General features: G+C 43.0%; 1 protein-coding gene and 1 pseudogene across 1 annotated transcript in view; one reads left to right on the forward strand and one right to left on the reverse strand.

Annotated features, from left to right (window-relative positions):
- LOC126162822 (diuretic hormone 45) overlaps window positions 1-26,687 on the forward strand; it is a 459,467-nt gene that overhangs the window by 409,504 nt on the left and 23,276 nt on the right. The gene's annotated exons all lie outside the window — the stretch shown is intronic.
- On the reverse strand, window positions 7,024-7,141 carry LOC126164240 (5S ribosomal RNA; annotated as a pseudogene).

The following is a 26,687-nucleotide window of genomic DNA, read 5'->3' on the forward strand; positions in this document are numbered from 1 at the left end:
TTTCAGCTTAAAGGAATTACTTTACTTAGTCTCTTTGCTTGAAATTTGCCACAGTTACTTGCACTATCTATCATTAACAAATGCAATTAACGTAAATCATCTCCCAAAGGTAGATATCAAAACAAAATCGGTCATCAAATAATACAGCTTCCTATTGCAGGGGCCAGCAAATTGTTCATCGCCAGATGAGCGTAGGGGAAAAAAACGTGCTTTTCCACATTGTCAAACTGTTCAGGCGAGCAATTTTAAGGTTTAAAACCGAATTTCATAGGTACTAATGGATAAAATTAATGAATACTAAGTCATTTGTAAGGACATGTTACAAGGATTAAATTTAATATAAATTGATATCTTAAATATTTAAATTGTAGTTTATTGGTCTGATATTTAAAGTAACGTTTTGCATTACAAGGGAAAAACATGCTACTGTATATAGCGGAATGGAAGTTATTGCAAATAGAACTGTATTTTTTGTTAAACATTACGTATCAGAATATTTTGTAGTGAAAAACTTTGTTTGAAATAATAAAGATACATCTTGTTAGATAATTTGTCTTTTTTAACTTGCACTGAGAATAAAATATAATCTCACTTTGTTCCAACATGCACTTCTCAGCTTAGTGTAGAAGATTTGTGTAAAACACTCTAGCTTCTTATTCACAATACACCTTCAAAACATGGAGGTGCTGATATTTCCTTTCGATATTGCCAGAGGACCTGTAAAGATTATTACTATTATTATAATAATTATAATTATTGTTATTATTAGCATTTTATGAAAATATTCTAAAATAATATTTAATTATCTCTGTATGCAGGAGATGGGTATACTCCATAATGTTGCTCTCTTGCTAAGAAACTCTCACCACCAATGGAATCCAGTCTCCATTATAAGTTTCTCGATGTTTAATGAGGCAGGGATGTTTTTTTATGATTTTCTCTCTGATGGGTCTTGTTAGGAATGTTCATTTCCTCAAATATTCCTTTTCCAAAAATGACTCTCAGTTTTGAATCGTATCTTGACTGACCACCACAATATCAAAGACTTAGGTTTACATCTACCTGCAACTATGAAGCATACTCAGTCCATTACAATTTCTGTTACTGCTTCTGCGTAGATCATTCACTTATCACACTCCATAAAAGAGTGCCATTTAACAGAGTAAGCTACTCTTACTGCCTCTAAAACTTTCGATTCACTCACAACATAATTAAGATCCCATAGACAGTGTAATTAACGTTCTGGTCTGAACACGAATCATAAAAAACTTAAAGAAGTTTGACTCTCTTGTCCAATAATTTTGTCGCAAACAAATTTGAAAAGGAAGTAACTTCATTGATCCCTTTTCTTCCAGTCTTTCACTGTAAGTATAGAACACCGAAGCTGCATTTGAAAGCTAACGAATATTGAAAAAGTAAACAGGCAAGTGCTTAACCAACTGAGCTACCGAAGCACGACTCACGCCCGGTCTCACAGCTTCACTTCTGCCAGTATCTCGTCTCCTACCTTCCAAATTTTACAGAAGCTCTCCTGTGAACCTTGCAGAACTAGCACTCCTGAAAGAAAGGATATTGCGGAGACATGGCTTAGCCACAGCCTGGGGGATGTTTCCAGAATGAGATTTTCACTCTGCAGCGGAGTGTGCGCTGATATGAAACTTCCTGGCAGATTAAAACTGCGTGCCCGACCGAGTCGTGCTTCGGTAGCTCAGTTGGTAGAGCACTTGCCCGCGAAAGGCAAAGGTCCCGAGTTCGAGTCTCGGTCGGGCACGCAGTTTTAATCTGCCAGAAAGTTTCATATCAGCGCACACTCCGCTGCAGAGTGAAAATCTCATTCCAGGCAAGTGCTTTTTGTACTAAACAACATTAGTACTTAAGTTTGGTAAGCATAAATTTCTTTGGTAATCCATGTAGATTGCTTCTATTCCATTGGACTTTCGTATTCTTGAACGAGAATTTCTCTTTCTAAAATAAAAGTTTCAGCTTTGTCTTTGTGTACCTTGTGGTCACTAGTGAGCTTATAATTTTTTTTCAATACTTGTGTCTTCATGTCATCATCTAAATTTTCACAATATTTTGCATTCAGCACACTGTTTCCAGTGGTGTACAAATCACAGGTTAGCATGTATTACTTCTTGGATATCCAAAAGGCATATTTAATTTGATGCTGAAGACTGTTCTACACGTTTCATATGAAATATCAAAGTTCGGTTATTTTTCCTGTAACATTTCATTTTTTTCACCAAAAGTTCCTCTCGGAGATACAACTTTGGGCCTAGTCATTGCTTAAATGCCTTGATCTACCCTTACACGAATCAGTGTGATCATAAACTGCATTTCCTACTTCTTCCTTAATTTTCCATGGCCTATTTTCATGCTTACACTATCCATCGCTAGGAGACTCGACCAACTTCGTAAGTTTCTGAATTGTCAATTATCGTCGCTTTGTTATTCCTTGTACTGCTACGGAGGCTTTTCTGCATATGGGAATTTCATGCTCAGTGTTGTCACATTTCAGTCTCACACTGTAGTTAAATTACACTCTCGAAACTGTACTTCATCTTCACTCTTCGTCAATCTACTTCTGTAAACTGAGGCCTGTCACATGCAATGATTGTTCATTCCAGTCTACCACATCGTTAAATTTTCTTACAATATTTGATGTTTCTTCAGCACTTGCTTGCTCAAAACACCTTTACTTACAGCGGTAGTTTTCTCCTAGTTCGTGAGAGCGAACCCTTAATTTCTTTATGAATGTACCCATTCGCCCTCGTACTTGCCTTTTCGTAACACACTTAGAATGATAAAATCTCTGTCTTTCATCGTCAGATGAAGTACTCATTATTTATTTTAGATAGTAAACTATCAAGCCTGTAGTGTATCACACACAACACCTGCACTGATAAACAAAATGCTCAAACTGAAGCAACGGTTTTCACAAGTACCTAAAATAAGCAATAAAGGAAAATTCTCTGGTTCTTTTTTTTTTTTTGGTTTCTTTAACGCTGTTCGCCAACCCACAAGCAATCTAAAACTGAACGCATAACACTGGACTAAGCACATTTGTTCCTTATAGAGAGACAGAGTAGCACATTCTTTCCCTGCATGTCTAACCTAAAATGGGTTATGGAACATGTACAATTCATATTATGACAGTGGTCGATTAACAGTATTAAACAACACAGAATCATACATTTCATAGCATACACAGCAAAAGTTTTGAAAAAAAGTAGGCGACGCACATTCTTTTCCTGTACTCCTCTGTTTCATCTGTTTCCTCCAAACGACAACATGACACAATTGCACACCGTTCACTTGGACGTGCTGCCACAATACCATCGAGCTAATGCTTTTGACTGTGTGCACCATGATACCATAATGCAAAAGTGTAAACATTACAGAACAGAAGGTTCAGAAGGTTTATGGTTTTTATCTCATATGAATGACAGAAAGCAATAAGTATCAGTTCCATGTCAAACATGTAACAATAGGCACTCAGAATTAGAAACAATCTTGCATGATGTACCACGATGTTCGATTTTGGGTGCCGTGTTGTTCCTGATATATTTAAATATGTCCCTCTTCCAGCTTCAGTAGACACAAATTTAGTTTCTTTTGCAAATGATACAAATACGAGAGTAAAAAGTAGCACCAGTCCCTGTTCTGAATAGGCAGTTGATGGACTACTCGAAAACATCAACAGATGGTTCATTGCGAACAGATTGTCATTGATTTCCGACAAGATTGAAAACACGCATTCAGTACTTTTCACAGTTCTCCACAAGGCATAAGAATAATTTTTTTCAGACAATGAAATGCAGCAAGTGGAGTCACATTTTTAGACTGTAAAAAGACTATACTTAATTGGAAAAACTACTGGCTCGAATTAATCACGTTCCTTAATTCAGTTATGCTTTCAGTACGCTTGATCAGCATAACTGGTGATCTGAAAACGAAGAAACTAGATATTTTGCATATTCCCTTCCACTAATGACGTGTAGAATAATTTTCAAGAGAAATACACAGTATTAACAGTGGCGCAAGGTATCTTCCACCATGCACCATATGTATGTGGATATAAGTATTATAAAATCTGTTGCTGACTCTAGAACATTCTGCAGTGTCCTCTTCAAAAAACCGGGTATTTTGACAACTAATGTACAATTTCTCTTTTCACACAGAATAGTGAACTAGGAACAAAAATACTAACAACGATTTCAAGGGGTTAGCAATGGTACAGAAAGGAGTCAGTTATACGACTAATCGCGTATTCAAGAACCTGCTAGACCACATTAAACATCATGAAGATAATGTGATGGAGTTTTAGGCTGAATTAAAGACCTTTCTGTTAGTAAACCTCTTCTACCCCATAAAAGAGTATTCTCATAGAAACTCTGAAATATAGTGTTTTAGGGTATCTGATAATTAAAATTAGCATTGTAACACAGTCTTTTCATTGTCATTTCACTGCATTACGCTCAAATTCAATGGAGTACACATCCTTGACTTCTTTCCACATACTACAGACCACTCTCCGTGAAATGTAAAATATATAAAAATCACCAATCCCGGGGTTTTAATGTTCATCAGTACACGTATCACAAGCAGAAAAACGTACGAAGCACTGAATTCTAGACCGTGTCGGTCAGCAGGAAACGACAAGAGTGTATGAGGTCAGGTTCCGAATGCCTGGGTAGTCGACGAGGAAAACCAGTGAGACGAGAATAAGAGAAGTTGAAAACGCCGCAAGCGCTGAAAAGCATTGCTCTTTGGCACGGAGAAGAGCGGCGCATGGGTAATGGGCCGTCGAAAGGCAGCAGCGAAGGAGGCCGGGTCGAGTCTTTGACTGCAAGGCTCGCTACGCAAGTTGCAGCATTCTGCGGGAGAGCGCCCCTTCCCAGAACGCAATTTCAAAGGGACGCAAGCAAATGAGTACGGTTCAAATTTTGTCTGAGCATTGCGCGAGAAAGACGCATCTTCTGCGTTCCATTCGTGGCTAGTTAAAAGTCGCGTGAGGCCCGTAGCACTGGTGCACTTTGGGGCCCGAGTTTATTAATTGTATTCATATTTTTTTACCTGTATTACACTATGTGATCAAAAGTATCCTTATATCACCAAAAACATACTTTTTTCATGTTAGGTGCATTGTGCTACCACTTACCATATCAGCGACCTCAGTAGTCATTAGACATCCTGAGAGAGCGGAATGTGGCGCTCCGCGTAACTCACTGACGTCGTACGAGGTCAGGTGATTGGGTATCACTTGTGTCATACGTCTGTACGCGAGATTTCCACACTCCTAAACATTCCTAGGTCCACTGTTTCCGATGTAATAGTGAAGTGGAAACGTGAAGGGACACGTACAGCACAAAAGCGTACAAACCGACCTCTTCTGTTGGCTGACAGAGACCGCCAACGGTTGAAGAGGGTCGAAATGTGTAATAGGCAGACATCTAACCAGACCGTCACACATTGCTTCAGGATCCACTGCAAGTACTATGACAGTTAGGCGGGAGGTGAGGAAACTTGGAATTCATGGTCGAGCGGCTGCTCATAAGCCACACATCATGCCAATAAATGCCAAACGTCGCCTCGCTTGGTGTAAGGAGCTTAAACGTTGGACGATTGAACAGTGGAAAAAAGTTGTGTGGAGTGACGAATCACGGTACACAAAGTGGCGATCCGTTGGCAATATGGCAAATGCCCGGTGAACGTAATCTGCCAGCATGTGTAGTGCCAACAGTAAAATTCGGAGGCGGTGGTGTTATGGTGTTGCCATGTTTTTCATGGAGGGGGCTTGCACCCCTTGTTGTTTTGCGTGGCACTATCACAGCACAGGCCTACATTGATGCTTTAAGCACCTTCTTGCTTCCCACTGTTGAAGAGCAATTCGGGGATAGCGACTGCATCTTTCAACACGATCGAACACCTGTTCATAATGCACGGTCTGTGGCGGAATGGTTACACGACAGTAACATCCGTGTAATGGACTTGCCTGCACAAAGTCCTGACGTGAATCCAATAGAACAGCTTTGGGATGTTTCGGAACGCCCAGTTCGTGCCAGGTCTCACCGACCGACAACGATAGCTTTCCTCAGTGCAGCACTCCGGCTGCCATTCCCCAAGAAACCTTCCAGCACCTGACTGAACGTATGCCTGTTAGAGTGGAATCTGTCATCAAGGTTAAGGGTGGGCCAACACCGTACTGAATTCCAGCATTACCGATGGAGGGCGCCACACGAACTTGTAAGTCATTTTCAACCAGGTGTCCGGATACTTTCGATCACAAAGTGTACTTTACTTCCAAATAATATGTGAACGTATTGTCTGACAAAATTTTGTGTCCTTCCTTTAGGCACGAACAGATGCCATGCACCTTGATTTTGGAACCACGGTATGACTAACATAATAAACATTAGTCAAGACTTTAAATTATCCATCACAGTTGATTTTTTAATTGTTTCAGTCACATTGTCGTTTTTAGTCGTCAGTCTTCTGGCTGGTCTGATGCGATCTGTCAGAAATTACTATTTTGTGCCAACCTTTTCATCTCAGAGCACCACTTGGTTTATGATTAAAATTGCGACAGTGTATATTCCTAGAAAAATAAACCAATGAATCGCTTCCTATCACATACAGGGTGGTCAGAAACAGTCTGAAAAGCTTATAAGGGAGTTGCAGGGTAGGCTGTGCTAAGAAATAATTGGTAGGAAAAGAATTCGATACGTTACGCTGTTTTCGAGTTAATTAGCACTGAAGTTAGTCAATCAGGTCGTCGCGCCTGCAAATTCATGCGGCTCGCCAGAGACGGTGTCGCCAGATGCGGCTTTCTTCGATTTCCTACAACCAAACAAGAGACCGGCTGCCATGTCATCCTCACACCATAGGCGTCACTGGATGCGGATTTGGAGGGGCATGTGGTCAGCAGAACGCTCTCCAGGCCGTATGTCACTTTACGAGACGGGAGCCGCTATTATCAAGTAGCTCCTCAGTTTGCCTCACAAGGGCTGAGTGGACCCCGCTTGCCAACAGCGCTCGGCAGACCGGATGGTCACCCACCCAAGTGCTAGCCCAGCCCGACAGCGCTTAACTTCGGTGATCTGACGGGACCCGGTGTTACCACTGCGGCAAGGCCGTTGGCGCAGTATCCATTAAGCCTGTGTAAAAAAAGAAAAAATTGTAAAATACTTCCTTTTTGGTCCCTGTTTAGATCAGCTGAGGGTGCGCCTAAACCGGTGTGGAACTGGTCGTGGTTTTAATAAACTTTCTACAGTCAGACTGATGTTTGTTGCCTTCATACAAAAGTGTGGTTCTTGTTTAGATTATATTTACAATCATGTTTAATTTTCCTCGAAAGAACGTCAATTTACACTCGTAAGGGTTATTTTACTTAGAGAATTTATGCTGCCGGCTATTAAAAGCGCAGCAACATGAAGGTGGCATGCAAAAAACTTCAAATTTGGTATAAAGTGTATAGTAAGCCTGGATATCGACATAATTAGCATTTCAGCGTAATAGCCTGTTCTATACACAACGGGTTTGCCATTGTGAAATCGCATTTCAATGCTGTCGTTAGTAAGAAGATCGTCTTACACCTTGTGTAAGAAGTAGAAGCGCTTACTAGCGGCAGCATAGTGGCCGTGGCGTGTCGAGACTGCGAGTTATCGTTCCCCGATATTTCTGATCGCTTTGGTCTGGAACCACAATCGTCATTTTTTTTGAGTCATCAGTCTTTTGACTGGTTTGATGGGGCCCTCCACGAATTTCTCTCCTGTGCCAACCTCTTCATCTGAGAGAAGCAGTTGCAACTTACGTCCTCAATTATCTGCTGGATGTATTCCAATCTCTGTCGTCCTCTACAGTTTTTGCCCTCTACAGCTCCCTCTAGTACCATGGAAGTCAGTCCCTCACATCTTAATAGATGTCCTATCATCCTGTCCCTTCTTCTTATCAGTGTTTTCCACAGATTTATTTCATCTCCGATTCTGCGCAGAGCTTCCTCATTTCTTGCCTTATCAGTCCACCTAATTTTAATCATTCGTTTGATGCACCACATCTCAAATGCCTCGATTCTCTTCTGTTGCGGTTTTCCCACAGTCTATGTTTCACTACCATACAAAGTTGTACTCCAAACGTATATTCTTAACCATTTCTTCCTCAATCTAAGGCCTATGTTTGATACTAGTAGACTTCTCTTAGCCAGGAGTGCCCTTTTTTCCAGTGCTGGTCTACTTTTGATGTCCCCCTTGCTCCGTCCGTCATTGGTTATTTTGCTGCATAGGTAGCAGAATTCCTTAACTTCATCTGCTTTGTGAGCATCAATCCTGATGTTAAGTTTCTTGCTGTTCTCATTTCTGCTACTTCTCATTACTTTCGTCTTTCTTCGATTTACTCTCAATCCATAATCTGTACTCATTAGACTGTCCATTCCATTCAGCAGATCATGTAATTCTTCTTCGCTTTCATTCAGGATAGCAATGTCATTAGCGAATCGTATCATTGTTACCCTTTCACCTTGAATTTTAATTCCACTCCTGAAGCTTTCTTTTATTTCTATCATTGCTTCTTCGATGTACAGATTCAACAGTAGGAGCAAAAGACTACATCCCTGTCTCAGAACCTTTTTAATCCGAGCATTTCGTTCCTGGTCGTCCACTCTTGTTATTCCCATATCGTTCTTGTACATATTGTATATTACCCGTCTTTCCCCACAGCTTACCCCTATTTTTCTCGGAATTTCCAAAATCTTGCACCATTTTACTTTGGCGAAACCTTTTCCTAGGTCGTCAAATTCTATGAACGTGTCTTGATTTTTCTTTAGTCTTGCTTCCATATCAACCGCAACGGCAGAATAGCCCCTCTGATGCCTTTGCCTTTCCTAAAGCCACCCTGATCGTCATCTAACACATCCTCAATTCTCTTTTCCATTCTTCTACATATTATTCTTGTCAGCGACTTTGCTGCATGAGCTGTTAAGCTGATTGCGCGATAATTCTCGCATTTGTCAGCTCTTGTAGTCTACGGAATTTTGTGGACAATAATTTTCCAAAAATCAGAGGGCATATTACCAGCCCATACATTCTACACGTGAATACGTGATTAGTCGTTTTGTTGCCACTTCTCCTAAAAATTTTAAAAATTCTGATGGAATGTTATCGATCCCTTCTACCTTATTTGATCTTAAGTCCTCCAAAGGTTTCCTAAATACTGATTCTAATACTGGATCCCCTATCTCTTCTAAATCGACTCCTATTTCTTCGTCTATCACATCAGACAAATCTCCCCCCTCATAGAAGCCATCAATGTACTCTTTCCACCTATAGACTCTCTCCTCTGCGTTTAACAATGGAATTCCGGTTGCACTCTTAATGTTACTACCCTTGGTTTTAATTTCACCGAAGGTTGTTTTGACTTTCCTAAATGCTGAGTCAGTCCTTCCGACTATCATTCCTTTTTCGATTTCTTCACATTTTTCGTGCAGCCATTTCGTCTTAGCTTCCCTGCACTTCGTGTTTATTTCATTCTTATGCGACTCGCACTCTGTATTCCTGAATTTCCCTGAACATTTTTGTAATTCATTTCTTCATCTATCAGCTGATGCATTCTCTCTGTTACCTATGGTATACTTGCAGTTACCTATTTTGTACCCATGGTTTTCTTTCCAGCTTCTGTAATTGCCCTCTTCAACTGTACTGCCAACTGGATTATTTTTCATTGCTGTATCTTCAGATTTAGAGAACTTCACGCGTATCGTGTCATTCCTTAGGACTTCCGTATCCCACTTCTTTGCGAATAGATTCTTCCTGACTAATCTCTTAAACTTCAGCCTACTCTTCATCACTACTACATTATGATCTGAGTCTATATCTGCTCCTGGGTACGCCTTACAATGCAGAATCTGATTTCGGAATCTCTATCTGACCATGATGTAATCTAACTGAAATCTTCCCTTATCACCAGGCTTTTTCCAAGTATACCTCCTCCTCTTGTGATTCTTGAACAGAGTTTTCGCTATTACTAGCTGAGGTATATTACAGAACTCAGTTAGGCTTTCTCTTCTCATTCCTTGCCCGAACCCATAATTCTCCTGTAACCTTTTCTTCTACTGCTTTCCCTACGGCTGCATTCCAGTCCACCATGACTATTCGGTTTTCATCTCCCTCTACGTATTGTATTACCCTTTCAATATCTTCATATAGTTTCTCCATCTCTTCATGTTCAGCTTGCGGCGTCGATATGTATACCTGAACTATCGCTGTCGGTGTTGGTTTGCTGTCGATTCTGATAAGAATAAGCCTATCACAGACCTGTTCATAGTAACCCACTCCCTGCCCTATCTTCCTTTTCATAACGAATCCTACTCCCGGTGTACCATTTTCTAAAAATGTTCAAATGTGTGTGAAATCTTATGGGACTTAACTGCTAAGGTGATCAGTCCCTAAGCTTACATACTACTTAATCTAAATTATCCTAAGGATAAACACACACTCCCATTCCCGAGGGAGGTCTCGAACCTCCGCTGGGACCAGTCGCACAGTCCACGACTGCAGCGCCGAAGACCGCTCGGCTAATCCCGCGCGGCTGTGCCATTTTCGCTGCTGCTGATATTACACTATACTCATCTGACCAGAAATCCTTGTCTTCTTTCCATTTCACTTCACTGACCCCTACTATATCTAGACTGAGCCTTTGCATTTCTCTTTTCAGATTTTCTAGCTTCCCTACCACATTCAAGCTTCTGACATTCCATGCCCCGACTCGTAGAACGCTACCCTCTCGTTGGTTATTCAGTCTTTTTCTCATGGTGACCTCCCTTTTGGTAGTCCCCTCCCGGAGATCAGAATGAGGGACTATTCCGGAATCTTTTGCCAATGGAGAGATCATCATGACACTTTTTCAATTCCAGGCCAAATGTCCTATGGATACATGTTACGTGTCTTTAACGCAGTGGTTTCCATTGCCTTCTGCACCCTCATGCCGCTGATCATTGCTAATTCTTCCGCCTTTAGGGGTAGTTTGCCGCCCCAAGGACAAAAGAGTGCCCTGAACCTCTGTCCGCTCCTCCGCCCTCTTTGACAAGGCCGTAGGCAAAATGAGGTTGACTTCTTATGTCGGAAGTCTTCGGCCACAGTTGTCATACAAATACGAAGTCGATGTGTTCAGAAGGGCCATACTGATCGCCGCCGACCAGTGCCCGAGAGGACAGGCATACTGTTCACTCGGCCGTGCAGGAGAGCAGATGTTGTGTACGGCTTCGTTGTGTACGGTAAGAAGAGGTAGACAACAGAATGGTGCGGCATCTGTCGTCGTAGGGAAGCTGGACGGGAGCAGAAATGATTAGCGAACAATTGAAAAAAGTAAACAGAAGATTTAGTTAATTTGTCGTCCTCCAAGTGTAGAAAGACTCATTACATGTGGTGTCACACAAGATTACATGTGGTGTCCCACAAGGATCCATCTTAGGGCCATTGCTTTTTCTTGCGTACATTAATGATCTCTCATCAGTTACACTGCCAGAAGCAGAATTAGTTTTGTTTGCAGATGACACAAGTATTGCAATAAATAGTATGTCGAGTGTAGTTCTAGAAAGATCTGCTAATGATATTTTCATGGATATTAATAAATGGTTTAAAGCCAACTCACTGACATTAAACTTCGAAAAGACTCACTATATGCAATTCGGAACCTGTAAGTGGTTTCCACCCAGCATATGCAGAAAGTATGAAGAAGAGCAGATAGAAGAGGTTGACAGTCTTAAATTCCTGGGATTACAACTTGATAATAAATTCAATTGGGAGGAGCACACCACAGAACTGCAGAAACGCCTTAACAAATTTGTATTTGCAATTCGAGTGCTAGCAGACATAGGCGACATAAAAATGAAAAAGCTTGCATACTTTGCCTACTTTCTTTCTATAATGTCATGTGGTATAATGTTTTGGGGTAACTCTTCAAGTCACACAAAAGTTTTCAGAGTCCAAAAGCGTGTAATACGTATTATTTGTGGAGTAAATTCACGGACGTCCTGTAGAAAACTCTTCAAAGAATTGGGTATACTAACTACTGCCTCTCAGTATATTTACTCCTTAATAAAATTGGTCCTAAATAATATATCTCTTTTCCAACAAACAGCTCAGTTCATACATAAAATACCAGGAACAAAAATGATCTGCACAAGGACTTAAAAGCACTTACTTTAGTTAAAAAAGGGGTCCATTATTCAGGAACGCTCATCTTCAATAATTTGACAGCAAACATAAAAAATTTAGTTACAAATAAAGATCAGTTTAAAAGGAGCCTGAAAGACTTACTAGTGGCCAACTCCTTCTACTCCATTGACGAATATTTTAATAGAAACAAATGATGTATTGCATATACCCATACTATTAGTATTATTATTTCAGCTTACAAATGATGTATTGTATATACTCATACTATTAATACTGTAAAAAAAATGACATGTTCCATATCCACGAGGATCTCCTCAGCACGGATCTATGGAACGAAAAGCTAATCTAATCTACAAATAATGCAGCACGAAACAGAGCCCACCAGTCACATTGTTAGCAAGGCTGCGACTCTGTAAACTAAGCACGAACGATATTGTCAGACTAGGCGGCGTCTGCATTGTGAAGCGGATCCGAGCGCGAGTGGGGCCATCCTATATCGCAGCAGCGGAGGGCGCCGTTGGTAGGGAGCCGCTGGAGGCGCGGCCCAGCGAATGCGCCCCATTGGGTCCGCCAGTTCCCTGTGACTACTGTCAGCATCTGACGGAGACTTGCAATTCTGCTGCCAACTTTGACGCCCTTGGTGTGGTGTCGATTATCATCGATGTATAATACTTTGATGCAAAAGCAGAGAGTTACGCTGTGTGTGGTTCACCCAGTGATAACTGTCGTCTCGGGGTATGATAAAGTCGTCTTTTCAGAGAAATCGTGATTCTGTGTACCAGGATTGGGATGAATGTATCCATGTGTGGAGGCTCCAAGGCAATGTTTCCACATTGCCTTCATAATCGTCACACAGGCCCATGACAAGTATGACTCTTTGGGTTGTCATTGGGTATACAACCTCTAGTTCGCATAGCCGGTAATCTGGACGGCAGCCGTTATTTTTCTGACTTGTTAAGGATGGTGGTTCTGTCCTATCTTCCAGGCCTCCATGACCTTATATTTCAACAAGATAACTCTAGCTCACATATTGCCCTTGCTGTCCTGACCCGCCTTGATGCAGAGGGTGTTCGACTGTCGCCCTGGCCGGCAAGTTCTCCAGATCTCCCACCCACTGAAGACATCTGGCCATTTGCTGCTGAGAGACCAACACGCCGCCACTGCCCAGTCACTACGGCTGGTGAACTGTTGCATAGAGTTGAATCAGCGTGGAATAACGTATCCATATCATCCAAGTTCGACTCGATCACCAGCCGTATTACTGCTATGTTGCTGCCAGAAGTGGCACGCATGTGTACTAAATTTCCCACCCTGTATATCTAGAAATCACCTACAAATTTGATAAGGTAGTCTTTGTATTATACTTTATATGCACACTAATTCAAATTTCGTTGTTTCAAATTCTTCCTGGTGCTGCAATTTTACTGTCCAGTAGAATACCATACTATATGCTGTACTTCAAGTGCTCATATACACCTAAAATGCAGACTAAAACTAGCTACGAAGCCACAATGAAGTGACAAAAGTCCTGTGACAGCGATATGTACATATACAAATGGTCGCAGTATCGCGTACACGAAGTAAGAAGGGCAGTCCATTGGCAGAACTGTCATTTATTTTAAGAGCTTTCCGCCGTGATTATGGCCACCCTACGGGAATTAATAGACTTTGAACGCGGAATAGCAGTTGGAGCGAGTAGCATGGGACATACCATTTCAGAAATCGTTTGGGAATTCAATATTACAAGATCCACAGTGTCAAGAGTGTGCAGAGAAAACCAAATTTCAGGCATTACCTCTCACCACCGACAACGCAGTGGCCGTCGGCCTTCATTTAACGACCGAGAGCAGCGGCGTTTACGCAGAGCTGTCAGCGCTAACAGACGAGCAACACTGCGTAAAATAACCTCAGAAATCAATGGGGGACATACGGAGAAAGCGTTAAGATAGTGAGGCGAAATTTGGTGTTAATGGGCTGTGGCAGCAGACGACCGACGTCAGTGCCTTGGCTAACAGAGCGACTTTGACTGCAACGTCTCTCCTGGGCTCCTGACCTCATCAGTTCGACCCTAGATGACTGCAAAACCTTGGCCTGGTCAAATGAGTCCCGATTTCAGTTGCTAAGAGCTGATGGCTGGTTTCGAATGTGGCACAGAATCCACGAAGCGATGGACCCAACTTGTCAACAAGGCACTGCGCAAGTTGGTAGCACTTCGCTCCACATTGGTGTGGGCTGTGTTTACTATATACTGGGTCTTCTAGCCCCACTGAACCCATCCTTGACAGGAAATGTTCATCTTCTGCTACTTGGAGACCATTTGCGGCAATTTATAGACTTAACGTCCCAAAACAACGATGGAATTTTTATGGATGATAATTCGCTATGTCACAGTCTGGACAATTCGAGCGAATGATTTGGCACCCCGGATCGCCCAACATGAGTCCCATCGAACATTTATGGGACATAATCGAGAGGTCAGTGACTGCACAGAATCCTGCACTGTCAACGCTTTCACAATTATGGACGGTAGCATGACTCAATATTTCCAACGACTAGTTGAGTCCAGGCCACATAGAATTGCTGCACTACCCCGAGCAAAAGGAGATCCGATATATTAGGAGTATCCCATGACTTGTGTCACTCAGTGTATGAGCGGTACTTCAAGTGCCCATAGACACTTACAATGATGACTAAAACTAGCTACGAAGTATTCATTAGGCGGGACGTCACAAATTCAGATTAAGAGAATTTATTGAAGATGAGGAAACCATTCCAGATTAAATTAAGTAACAAGTTCGGTAGCTTAGAAAATGAAGGCTATATGTAAATAGAGAAAATTTAAAATTACCTAAAGAAAAGCATTCATCCAAACAGAAAGTATGTTGTACTGATGAAGAAGGCAAAAACAGGAAAATCATGAATGGCATGTGCCATTTATTAATGGTAAGGTGAGAATTTCAAGCAAACAATGACAGAAAATAATAAAATATATTGACTTAAATGTATTTGAACAAATCACTAAGAAAATGTGAATAGGTAAATTCGAAATTTGGTATGAGAAACGATTGAAAGTAACAAGAATGCTGTGGGTTCCCTACTACTTGCTGCAAATTTTATTATGTTTGGTTTATTTAAGGTTTTTACCGTTATTTTCTTCCTAAGGAACATGGAACATTGCGCTATATTTAGAATATAAGACATCATTGTTTATACTTTCCCGATATAGGAAGAGTAATTGGGGGGGGGGGGGGGGGGGGGGTGCCCCCAGGACACAGGAAGGAGCCATACTTCGCGGAAGAAGCCCACTTCACACCATTGATAAACTTTTTGCAAAAAAGTGTGAATTTAAGAACGGCCAGTTTCGGTTTATATGTATCACGAGAAGAATATCTTCATCTCTGTTAGGAAGGAGTGATGGAGTCCGTCGCTGTAGCGTAGCGGTAGCGTTACCGCCTACCACGCAGGAGGCCCGAGTTCGATTTCCGGCAGGGGACTTTGGGTGTTGTGTGTCTTTTGTTGTGTGTCTTTCATCACCATTGACTCGCAAGTCGCCGATGTAGCGTCACCTAAAAAGGACTTGCAATACGACGGCCGAACTCCCCCGAATGGGGCCTCCCGGCTAACAATGCCATACGATCATTTTTTTGGTAGTGATGAAGGGTAACACAAGGGACAAGCCTGTTGAACGTCAGTCTTTTTTCGTTTGTAAACCATTTTCCCTTCCATGTTACTGAGCTCACTGCTGTGCCGCAGAACAGAGGAAGGGGAAAAAAACCGCCTTTTTGTGCTGTGTCTACTTCCTTATTGTTTGCAAGTTTGTTAGGAAAGGTATCCACACTGCTGAGGTAACTAGATTCCCAGTCACACTCTTCTCACGATCTATTTCGCTTATAATTCTGTTACATTTGTTTATAACACTTGTCCAGGATGTATCGTAATGAATCGCGTAAACGCATCAGCTGAAAGTACACGATACTAGAAGAAAAAATGTCTCAGTAAACATGTGCGCTAAAACGCATTCCTTAACAGCTATGAACACTTATTCACCATCGCGACTGCGAAAGACATATATTCGACTGAAAAGTGCTCATAGCTGGCTTATTACGTAGTCGGGACACTGGATCATCCTTACTTCGCCGGCGTCTAGAACTCACGTGTGATGAAGATTCACTGGCTTCAGCCTGTGTGCTCAGAATTAGCATACTAAGCGCCGTTGGGCCTTTATACGTTCCACGATATTTCCACTTCCCTATGAAGCCGTAAACTGTTGGCTTGCGTAAGTTTACAGTGGCTAACACCGCTCCCTCGCTCCTAATTGCGCCATGACGTAACCAAACCGTAAGCCCGCATTATGCTCCATGGAATTACACATCCCAGTCTCTAGCGCCGTTGTGCTGCAGCTTCAGAAGCAGTTCTACGTGTGGTTGCTGGTCTACAAAACAATTCTCGGTTAGTCTCCGACTACTTCTAGTCATTGCAGCTCTTGGATGCGTGGAAGATAATAAGATATTGCAGTGCCTGTGTTGTTCATAAATACGATGCAATGTCCGAAGGAACAATATGGTATTTATCCGCCGGCATTTGGCAAGCGATTTGCAATTAAAATGTCGTCCCTATACAGGAATATACATAATAGATGTGCGGGTAGGTTGTAGGCACACAATCGACGACATATGGAAGTTTGGGTCTGACGTAAGTTGTACTCGGATAGCTTAACGGTAAGATGAACGCTCGCTATAACCGGGAAATTCTTGTTCTGGTCCCGATCCGGCACAAATTTTCTTTGTCGTCATTCACTGCACAGCTGATGGTTTTCCATATTCGCAACTGGGAAGATCAAAAACTAAAACCGTACAGTTTTAAAGTCGGAAGCCTTTAAAATGACCAGCACTATTTTTCTTATCTATACGTTATCCTGTAGAACGTGAGAAGTACATCAGACATGTTACTAATTTAGTATGTTCTTATTTCCCTTTACTTCAGCGTTTCTGAAAACGCATAAATCTTTTAAAGTGGTGAAGAGCGGGATTGACGGATTGCTATGAAAAAGCCCTTCTTATAACGTATAAGATTTTCAGTTACTCGGAAGTAGATTATTGTCCTGTGGTGGTGCCGCCCGGGCTGGAAATATTAACGAGAGGTTAGCGCAAAAGCACTTCGCTTCATCTGTCGCCTTCCTTAAGCTTATCATCGTCATCACATTTACACAGTCACCAAGGCAGCCGCTCTCCAAACAGGGCATCGCGAACCTCACCACTCATTTTTGTATCTACATTTACATCTTCTTTGTTTATTTTAACCGGGGGCCTAGAAACGACGGAGAGGCTCCGTCCCCGCCGCAGCCGCAGTGCTCCACAACCCCACGACGACTACCACAGTCCACTTCACCCCTCCGCCGCCCACACCGAACCACTCTTTCAGGGTTATTGTGCGGTTCGGCCCCCGATGTAACCCCCCCCCCCCCCCCCCCAGGGTACGTCTCACACCAGACGAGTGTAACCCTTATGTTTGTGTGGTAGAGTAATGGTGGTGTACGCGTACGTGGAGAACTTGTTTGCGCAGCAATCGCCGACATAGTGTAGCTGAGGCGGAATAAGGGGAACCAGCCCGCATTCGCCGAGGCAGATGGAAAACCGCCTAAAAACCATCCACAGACTGGCCGGCTCACCAGACCTCGACACAAGTCCGCTGGGCGGATTCGTGCCAGGGACCAGGCGCTCCTTCCCTATCCGGAAAGCCGTGCTTTAGACTGCTCGTCTGACCGGGCGGGCTACATTTACATCTACTTCCATTATCTTCAGACCTCTGTGAAGATCGTGCCAGAGGGTACTTGCATGCTATCTCAACCTTTTTTTTCGTTCCATCCGTTTATGCAGCGCCTGTAGAACAATTGCTTCAATACCTCTGTGCCCGTTGTGATTAGTTTAAAACAGCCTTCAGTGCACCTACGGGAACGATACATATGCGATCACATTATATTCGTAGATTCCTTACTTAATAATGGTTCCAGACACCACGAAACCTGCGTTTCGTGCGTTGACGTCTTAACAGGTGTCTTCTATTTCAGGTCCTCAGCATTCCAGTAAGGCTCTTTCGCGCGTCAAACGAACCTTTAATTGTGCCTGCTGACCTTCTTTAGGCATGTTCAGTTTTCCATGTTAGCTCTATTTGGTATTGGTCCCACACATTTGAGCAATACAACACACGACAAAAGTCATGAGATTGCGATATGCATACCCACAGATGGCGGTAATATCCTCTACACAAGGTATAAACGAGCAGTGCATTGGCGGAGCTGTCTTTTGTACTCACAAGGGAACCTCCCCATCGCACCCCCCTCAGATTTAGTTATAAGTTGGCACAGTGGATAGGCCTTGAAAAACTGAACACAGATCAATTGAGAAAACAGGAAGAAGTTGTGTGGAACTGCGAAAAAATAGGCAAAATATACAAACTGAGTAGTCCATGGGCAAGATAGGCAACATCTAGGACACTCTGCGCACAGGAGCGCCGTGGTTCCGTGGTAACGTGAGCAGCTGCGGAACCGGAGGTCCTTGGTTCAAATCTTCCATCGAGTGAAAAGTTCAATTTCTTATTTTCAGTTTATGTGAAAAACTCTTATGTTTTCATCACTTTTTTGGGAGTGATTATCTCATCCACAAGAAAAACTAAATCGGGCAAGGTAGAAGAATCTTTTTACCCATTCGCCAAGTGTACAAGTTAGGTGGGTCGACAACATATTCCTGTCATGTGACGCACATGCCGTCACCTGTGTCGTATAGAATATATCAGATGTGTTTTCCTGTAGAGGAATCGGTTGCCTTATTACCTTGCGATCAAATGTTTTCGGTTCCCATTGGAGAGGCACGTCCTTTCGTCTACTAATCGCAAGGCTTTCCGATGCGATCGCAAAACACAGGCACTAAACTTATTACAGTGAACAGAGACGTCAATGAACGAACGGACAGATCATAACTATGCAAAAATAAAGAAAGTAAACTTTTCACTCGAGGGAAGACTTGAACCGAGGACCTCTCGTTCTGCAGCTGCTCACGCTACCACGGGACCACGGCGCTCCTGTGCTCACGCTATCCATGATGTTGCCTATCTTGCCCATGGACTACTCAGTTTGTATATTTTGCTTATTTTTTTCACAGTTCCACACAACTTCTTCCTGTTTTCTCAATTGATCTGTGTTCAGTTTTTCAACGCGTACCCACTGTGCCAACTTATAACTAAATCTGAGGGGGGTGCGATGGGGAGGTTCCCTTGTCAGATGATTCATGTGAAAAAGGTTGTCAACGTGATTATGGACGCACGACGGGAATTAACAGACTTTTAACGCGAAATGGTAGCTAGACCGAGACGCATGGAGCATTCCATTTCAGAAATCTTTCAATATTCCGAGATCCGCAGTATCAACAGTGTGCCAAGAATACCAAGTTTCAGGCATTACCTCTCACGACGGACAGAGCAGTGACCGACGGCTCCCACTTAACGACCGAGAGTAACGGCTTTTGCGTAGAGTTGTCAGCGCTAACAGAGAGGCAACACTGTGTGAAATAACCGCAGAGATCAATGCGGTACGTACGACGAACGTAACCGTTAGAACAGTGCGAAGAAATGTGGCGTCAATGGGCTATGGTGGCAGATGACCGACTGGAGTGTCTTTGCCAACAGCACGACATCGGCTGCAGCGCCTCTCCGGGGCTAGTGACGATAACGGATGGAACCTAGACGACTGCAAAACAGTGGGCTGGTCAGATGAGTCCATATTTCAATTGGTAAGAGTATGGCGCAAACCCCACGAAGCAATGGACCCAACTTGTCAACAAGGCACTGACAAGCTGGTGGTGCCTCCGTGAAGGTGTGGGCTGTGTTTGTTTGGAACAAACTGGGTCCTCTAGTCCTACTGAACCGATAATTCACTGGAAATGGTTATATTCGACTACCTTGAGGCCCCTTGCTCTCATTCATGGACTTCATGTTCCAAAACGACAATGAAACTGTTACTGCGCCATTGCTTTGCCATTACGATTGCTTTGAAAAATATTCTGGACAATTCGAGCGAATGACTTGGCCACCCAGACCGCCCGACATGAATCCCAACAGACATTTATGGAACGTAATCGAGAGGTCAGCTCGTGCACAAAATCTTGCTTTAGCAACACTTTCGCAATTATGGACTGCTACAGAGGTAGCACGGCTCATTATCTCTGCAGAGGACTTCCAACGGCTTGTTGAATCCCACGTCGCGTCGAATTGCTGCACTTAGCTGGGAAAAAGGAGGTCCGACACGGCATTAGGAGGAATGCCATGACTTTTGTCACCTAGGATGGGTCGCACCAGTGTAAATATTTTGCCCTGTAGACGTTTGCATTTTCCCAGAATCCTACCAATAAACTGTAGTCTGCCATGTACTCTCCCGACAGCTGAGACTATGTGAGCACTGCCATTGATATCGTAGTCACAAGCCACTAATTTTTGAATTTTTGTGAAGTTCACATTTCTGACCATTTAAAGCAAGTTGTCAATGTTCTCGCCACTTCGAAATTTTTTTAGATCTGACAAGATGCTTGTAGTCCTTTCTCTAGACAGTAGGCTACCTCATTACAGATAACTGCTTCACTTGCAAAAAGTCTGACCTTACTTTTAATATTGCTGTCAGGTCATTAATATACAGCATGAACACAATGATCCCAACATACTATCCTGGGGCACGCTTGAGGTTACTTCTACATGTGTTGAAAACTCTCCGTCTAAAATAACGTGATGCGTCCTCCCTATCACAAATTCTCAATGCAGTTACAGTGGTGTGGTACTGAGTCAAATGCTTTCTTAAAGTCAAGAAATATTGCTTCATTTAACTGCCTTCATCCACGGTTTTCGGGACGTCATGTGACAAAAGCGAGAGGATATCGCACGATCGACGTTTATGGAATCCATGCTGTTTGGCAAGGGAGAAGCCATTCTGTCAAAGAGACGTGCAGAATTTGTTACAATCCCTTTAATGACCTCATCAAACTTTGGGTCTACAGATTTGCTTTGCAAGTCTCTTTATACGGCGTTGCGGAGGCCACTTCATATAAACATTAACCGTTACCTGTCCTAATTACCAAACAGTATTTCGCCGCTTTCTTGCAACGATTTCTATTTACGTTTTTTGAGTATTTCTGTTGCACTTCCGTGTGTTATACTAATCTGTTAAAATACTAGCAGTGCTTCACTGATCGTTTGACGTCAGCTGTCAGATTCGCTAGAAGAGGACCCATTATACTCGAGCAAAGCCTTAAAGTACATAAAAACGAGATCACGCACACCGTATCTTTAACAGGTTTGCCGCATTTTTTCTGAATCTACCCCTCAAATCTGAGTTTTCCACTTGCATGCTCTAGTGCATATTTAAGGTTTTGGATTTTTTATGTCGCTTCATCGGTTCTTACTGCTACCCTTAAGTATTTATACGGTATGAGAAGACAAAAATGTACAGCTGATGTTTTACTAGGTTTCTTTTTCTTGATAATTAGCACTGTTTACCAGTTATTCACATTTAAAGAGAGCTGTCGCTCAGGACATTGAATGAAAATATAACCTAATGCCTTCGTGCATTTCCTGATAATCATCTACAAACGATATTACACATGAAATTTATTCGTAGTTGCGAATATTAACAATCATCACTTGTGTAACGGGATGATGACAATGACAATGTGTGCCGTACCGGGAGTCGAACGCGGATCACGAGCGGTCGTCTTACCTATCCGACCACGTTTCGCGGCCAGATCCAAACTTCATCGTCAACCATATGTCTGCATCCTGCAGTCGTACATCCATTGCAGACACATGGTTGAGGACCTATGGAAGTTTGTATCTGGCCGTTAAACATGCTCAGATAGCCTAATGATAGAGGGCTGCGTGCTCTCTGTAATAAAAAACAACTGAGTCATGGAATCCACGATCAACTTCAACGGATGTCTTGTGACGTCCGCCCAGACCAAGCGCAACGAACTATATCGAACAAAATGAAAAGAAAAACAAATGATAAGGTGGCCGCTTGCAATAAGCGGGAAATCCGGGTTCGAGTACCTGTCCGGCACAAATTTTCATTGTCGTCATTCCATTATATAGCTCATGGTTGCCGTTATTCGCTACTGCGAATACTTTTCATGTATTTCGTAACGGCTGTAGTCGCCGCAGTGCCTGTTCCTTCGATTGCATCGTATTTCTGAACAACACTAGCACTACAATATCGTAGAAACGATATTTTCTTATAGACAACAGCATCATCTCCTACCAATCTGACAGTATTTCTGGCGCTACTGATACTACACAATCTACATCTACATCTATACTCCGCGAGCCACCTTACGGTGTGTGGCGGAGGGTACTTATTGTACCACTATCTGATCCCCCCTTCCCTGTTCCATTCACGAATTGTGCGTGGGAAGAACGACTGCTTGTAAGTCTCCGTATTTGCTCTAATTTCTCGGATCTTTTCGTTGTGATCATTACGCGAGATATATGTGGGCGGTAGTAATATGTTGCCCATCTCTTCCCGGAATGTGCTCTCTCGTAATTTCGATAATAAACCTCTCCGTATTGCGTAACGCCTTTCTTGAAGTGTCCGCCACTGGAGCTTGTTCAGCATCTCCGTAACGCTCTCGCGCTGACTAAATGTCCCCATGACGAATCGCGCTGCTTTTCGCTGGATCATGTCTATCTCTTCTATTAATCCAACCTGGTAATAATAATCTCTTTACATTTATTGACGAGAGCACCATCCTGTCATATTTTTTTAGGGCAAACTGAATGTTATTTTCGTTTTTGCTGAACATTCGTCGTCCTCTATGAGATGCTAGATTCTAATAGCCATTAATTCTTTCAAGCAATTACACAGGGTGGTCGAAATAAAACTGGCCCGGGAATTGCGCCATTTTAACATTCTTCAATGGCTATTCAATATAGTAACGAGCGTTCGGTGATGCACTATGATACATGTTCTGCGTGATTACATGCCTGGACTTCGCTGAACCACGTCTCAGCTGAAGAAATGAAAAACTGAGGATCCAACTTTTCCGATTTCTTTCAAAAAACACCACAGGAGCTGACCACTAGCTGGTTGGATCTGAAACAGCAGATCACACGCCGCAGAAAATTTGTAAGGACAAAGTCACAGGCGCTTTTTGGCAATGATTTGACACGGCGATAATTTATTTCCCACTTGCACAGTCAACTGACGTCGTGACTTTCTCGGATTTTTCTGCAAGCAATGTTTCCCTGGAGAAATCTGTTTTCCAGTCCCTGTCCAGCACAAATTTCCATTTGTTTTGAAATATTCTACAGCTGATGAGGAACCAAACCACGACTGGCGAGTCAATCATTAATTTAATGCGACTGCTGACCGTCAACGCAGTGTCTCAGACATTGTACTGCAATATTTTACGGTACCCTGGTTTTCAGCGTCATTCGGTGACGATAGCTTTTCGAATTTTGGAATCTGTGACCTTACAGTACGTGATGTGCAGCGACAAAGTGATTTACGATGAAACCGTTACTGAGGTACAATCTATTCCGCCACATTTATTTAACGGTTGAGTACTTGCACAGTGTGTCGTGAGAAAGACAATTACAAAGCTGTCGGCAGAGAATACAAAGGAGAATAACAACACGAAATTTCATACAAATGGACATTTAAGCACGTGGTCAACTCTTTCTGAATTTGACACAAATCCACCCCTCCAATAGCCCCCGACAGAAGACACATTGCCGCCAAACGAAGAGTAGCTACACTCAAGAGCCAAAGAAACTGGAGAGCCCCAGCGAGCGCGCGGAAGTGCCGCAACACGACATGGCATGGACTCGACTAATGTCTGAAGTAGTGCTGGAGGGAACTGACACTATGAATCCTATAGGGCTTTCCACATATCCGTAAGAGTACAAGGGGGTGGAGATCTCTTCTGAACAGCGCGTCACAAGGCAGCCCAGATATGCTCAATAATATTCATGTCTGGGGAGTTTGGTGGCCAGCGGAAGTGTTTAAACTCAGAAGAGTGTTCATGAAGCCACTCTGTAGCAACTGTGACGTGTGAGGTGTTGCATTGTTCTTCTGTAATTGACAAGTCCGTCAGAATGCACAATGGACAGGATGCTCAGGTACTAATCACCTGTCAGAGTCGTATCTAGACTTATCATTCTAACTGCACACGCTCCACGCCATTGCAGTGCCTGCACCAGTTTGAACAGGCCCTGCTGACATGCAGGGTCCATGGATTCATGAGGTTGTCTCCATATCCGTACACGTCCATCCGCTCGTACAACATGAAACGATACTCGTCCGACCAGGCAATATGTCCCAGTCATCAACAGTCCAAAGTCGGTGTTGACGGGCGTCATGCGCTAATCAAGGGTAAACGAGTGGGCCTTGGGCTCCGACAGCCCATATCGATGATGTTACGTTGAATGGTTCTCGCCGCGCGGAGTGGCCGCGTGGTCTTGGGTGCCATGCCATGGATTGCGCGGCGCCTCCCGCTGGAGGTTCGATTCCTCCCTCGGGCATGGGTGTGTGTGTGTTGTTCTTAGTATAAGTTAGTTTAAGTAATGTGTAAGTCTAGGGAACGATGACCTCAGCAGTTTGGTCCCTTAGGAATTCACACATATTTGAACAATGGTTCGCGCGCTGACACTTGTTGATGGCCCAGCACTGAAATCTGCAGCAACTTGCGGAAGGCTTACACTTCTGTCACATTGAACGATTCTCTTCAGTCGTCGTTGGTCCTGTTCTTACAGGATCTTTTTCCGGGCGCAGCGACGTCGGAGATTTGATGTTTTACCGGATTCCTGATATTCATGGTACGTTCGTGAAATGGTCGTACGGGACAATCCCCACTTCATAGCTGCCTCGGAGATGCTGTGTCCTGTCGCTAGTGCGCCGACTATAACACCGAGTTCAAACTCACTTAAATCTTGATAACCTGCCATTGTAGCAGAAGTAACCGATCGAACAACCGCGTCTGACACTTGATCTCTTCTATAGGCGTTGCCAAACGCAACGCCGTATTCTGCCTCTTCACATATTTTCGTATTTGAATATGCATGCCTACACCAGCTTCTTTGGCGCTTCAGTGTAATACTTCAGCAGCGACAACACCGCCCTGGCCCGCGCTGCTTGCTACCGACCTTCAGAAGCACTGCTCGGTTGCTAATGAAGTACTGGTTATTATTCGTGTTTTACTGTCCCTGTTCATGCTTGCCGGTAAAACGATTACCGCACTAGACTACCTTGGAACCGCTCTGTCTATTGGGTACGTAAAATTCCCTTTTACAAATCATTTTGTTCGTAACGAGAAACAAACTGACGCTTTCCGTCGAACGCAGATGTAGCACGATAGACTTCAACAGCAGTGTTTGTATGAGCCGACTCCAACTAAACATTACAGAAACGAGATAGAAAATGTCTACCGAAACATCAGAGAAAATGTGTCTCACGATTCTTAGGAGAGACACCCCACATACTGTATAACTGATTTATTAAACAACTTCGGAAACTGTATAAGACTTTTCGCAGACAATGTCTTTGTCTACAGCAAGGTACCAATGCCAGAAGACTGTAATGAAGTACCGATTGACATGCAGACGATCGCTGATTGGTCCAGGGACTCGCAGGTGACCCTGAACGTAAATAAAAGTAACGTATTGCACGTAAATAAGCGATTACGCTATTGGTGGTAAATCACTGGAAACAGTAACAACTGTGAAATATCTAGGAGTAACCGCCTGTAGCGATCTACAGTGGAATGACCAAGAAAACATATTGCAGAAAAGTAGATATTAGGCTGAGATCCATGGGAAGAATCTTACCGAAATATAATTCATCCACGCACAAAGTGGCTTACAAAATACTTGTTCGACTGATTACTGACTACTCTTTGGCAGGCTGGAACCATTAAAAGTAGGACTAACGGAAGAGATGAGAAGATCCAAAGAAGAGCGGCACGTTTCTTCACGGGGTGGAATTCCAGTGGCAATCTCTACAAGGGATGCATTGTGTATCACGTACAAGGTTACTGTTCAAATTCCGACAGCGTACGTCCGAAGGAGGACTGGGTAACGTATGACTTCATCCCGCATTTGTGTCGCAAAATGAACACGAAGAAACAGTTCAGCTAAATTAGAGCTCATACAGAAGTTTACCCACAGTCATTCTTCTCAGGCCTCAATCACGAATGGGACAGAGATGTACATGCGTGGCTTCAGCTCGATTTCACCTGTTGTTGTTGTGATATTCAGTCTGAAGACTGGTTCGATGCAGCTCCTTTTTTATTTTAAGCTGCTCTATCCTGTGCAAACCTCTTCATCTCCGATCAACTATTGCAACCTAAAATCTTCTGAATCTGCTTACTGTATTCATCTCTTGATCTCCCTCTAAAATTTTTACCCCCCCTCCCCCCTTCCTTCCAGTACTTAACTGGCGATCCCTTGATGTCTCAGAATAAGTCCTGTCAACCGATCCCTTCTTCT

This window comes from Schistocerca cancellata, chromosome 2 (assembly GCF_023864275.1).
Source record: "Schistocerca cancellata isolate TAMUIC-IGC-003103 chromosome 2, iqSchCanc2.1, whole genome shotgun sequence".
NCBI classification, from domain to species: Eukaryota; Metazoa; Arthropoda; class Insecta; order Orthoptera; family Acrididae; genus Schistocerca; species Schistocerca cancellata.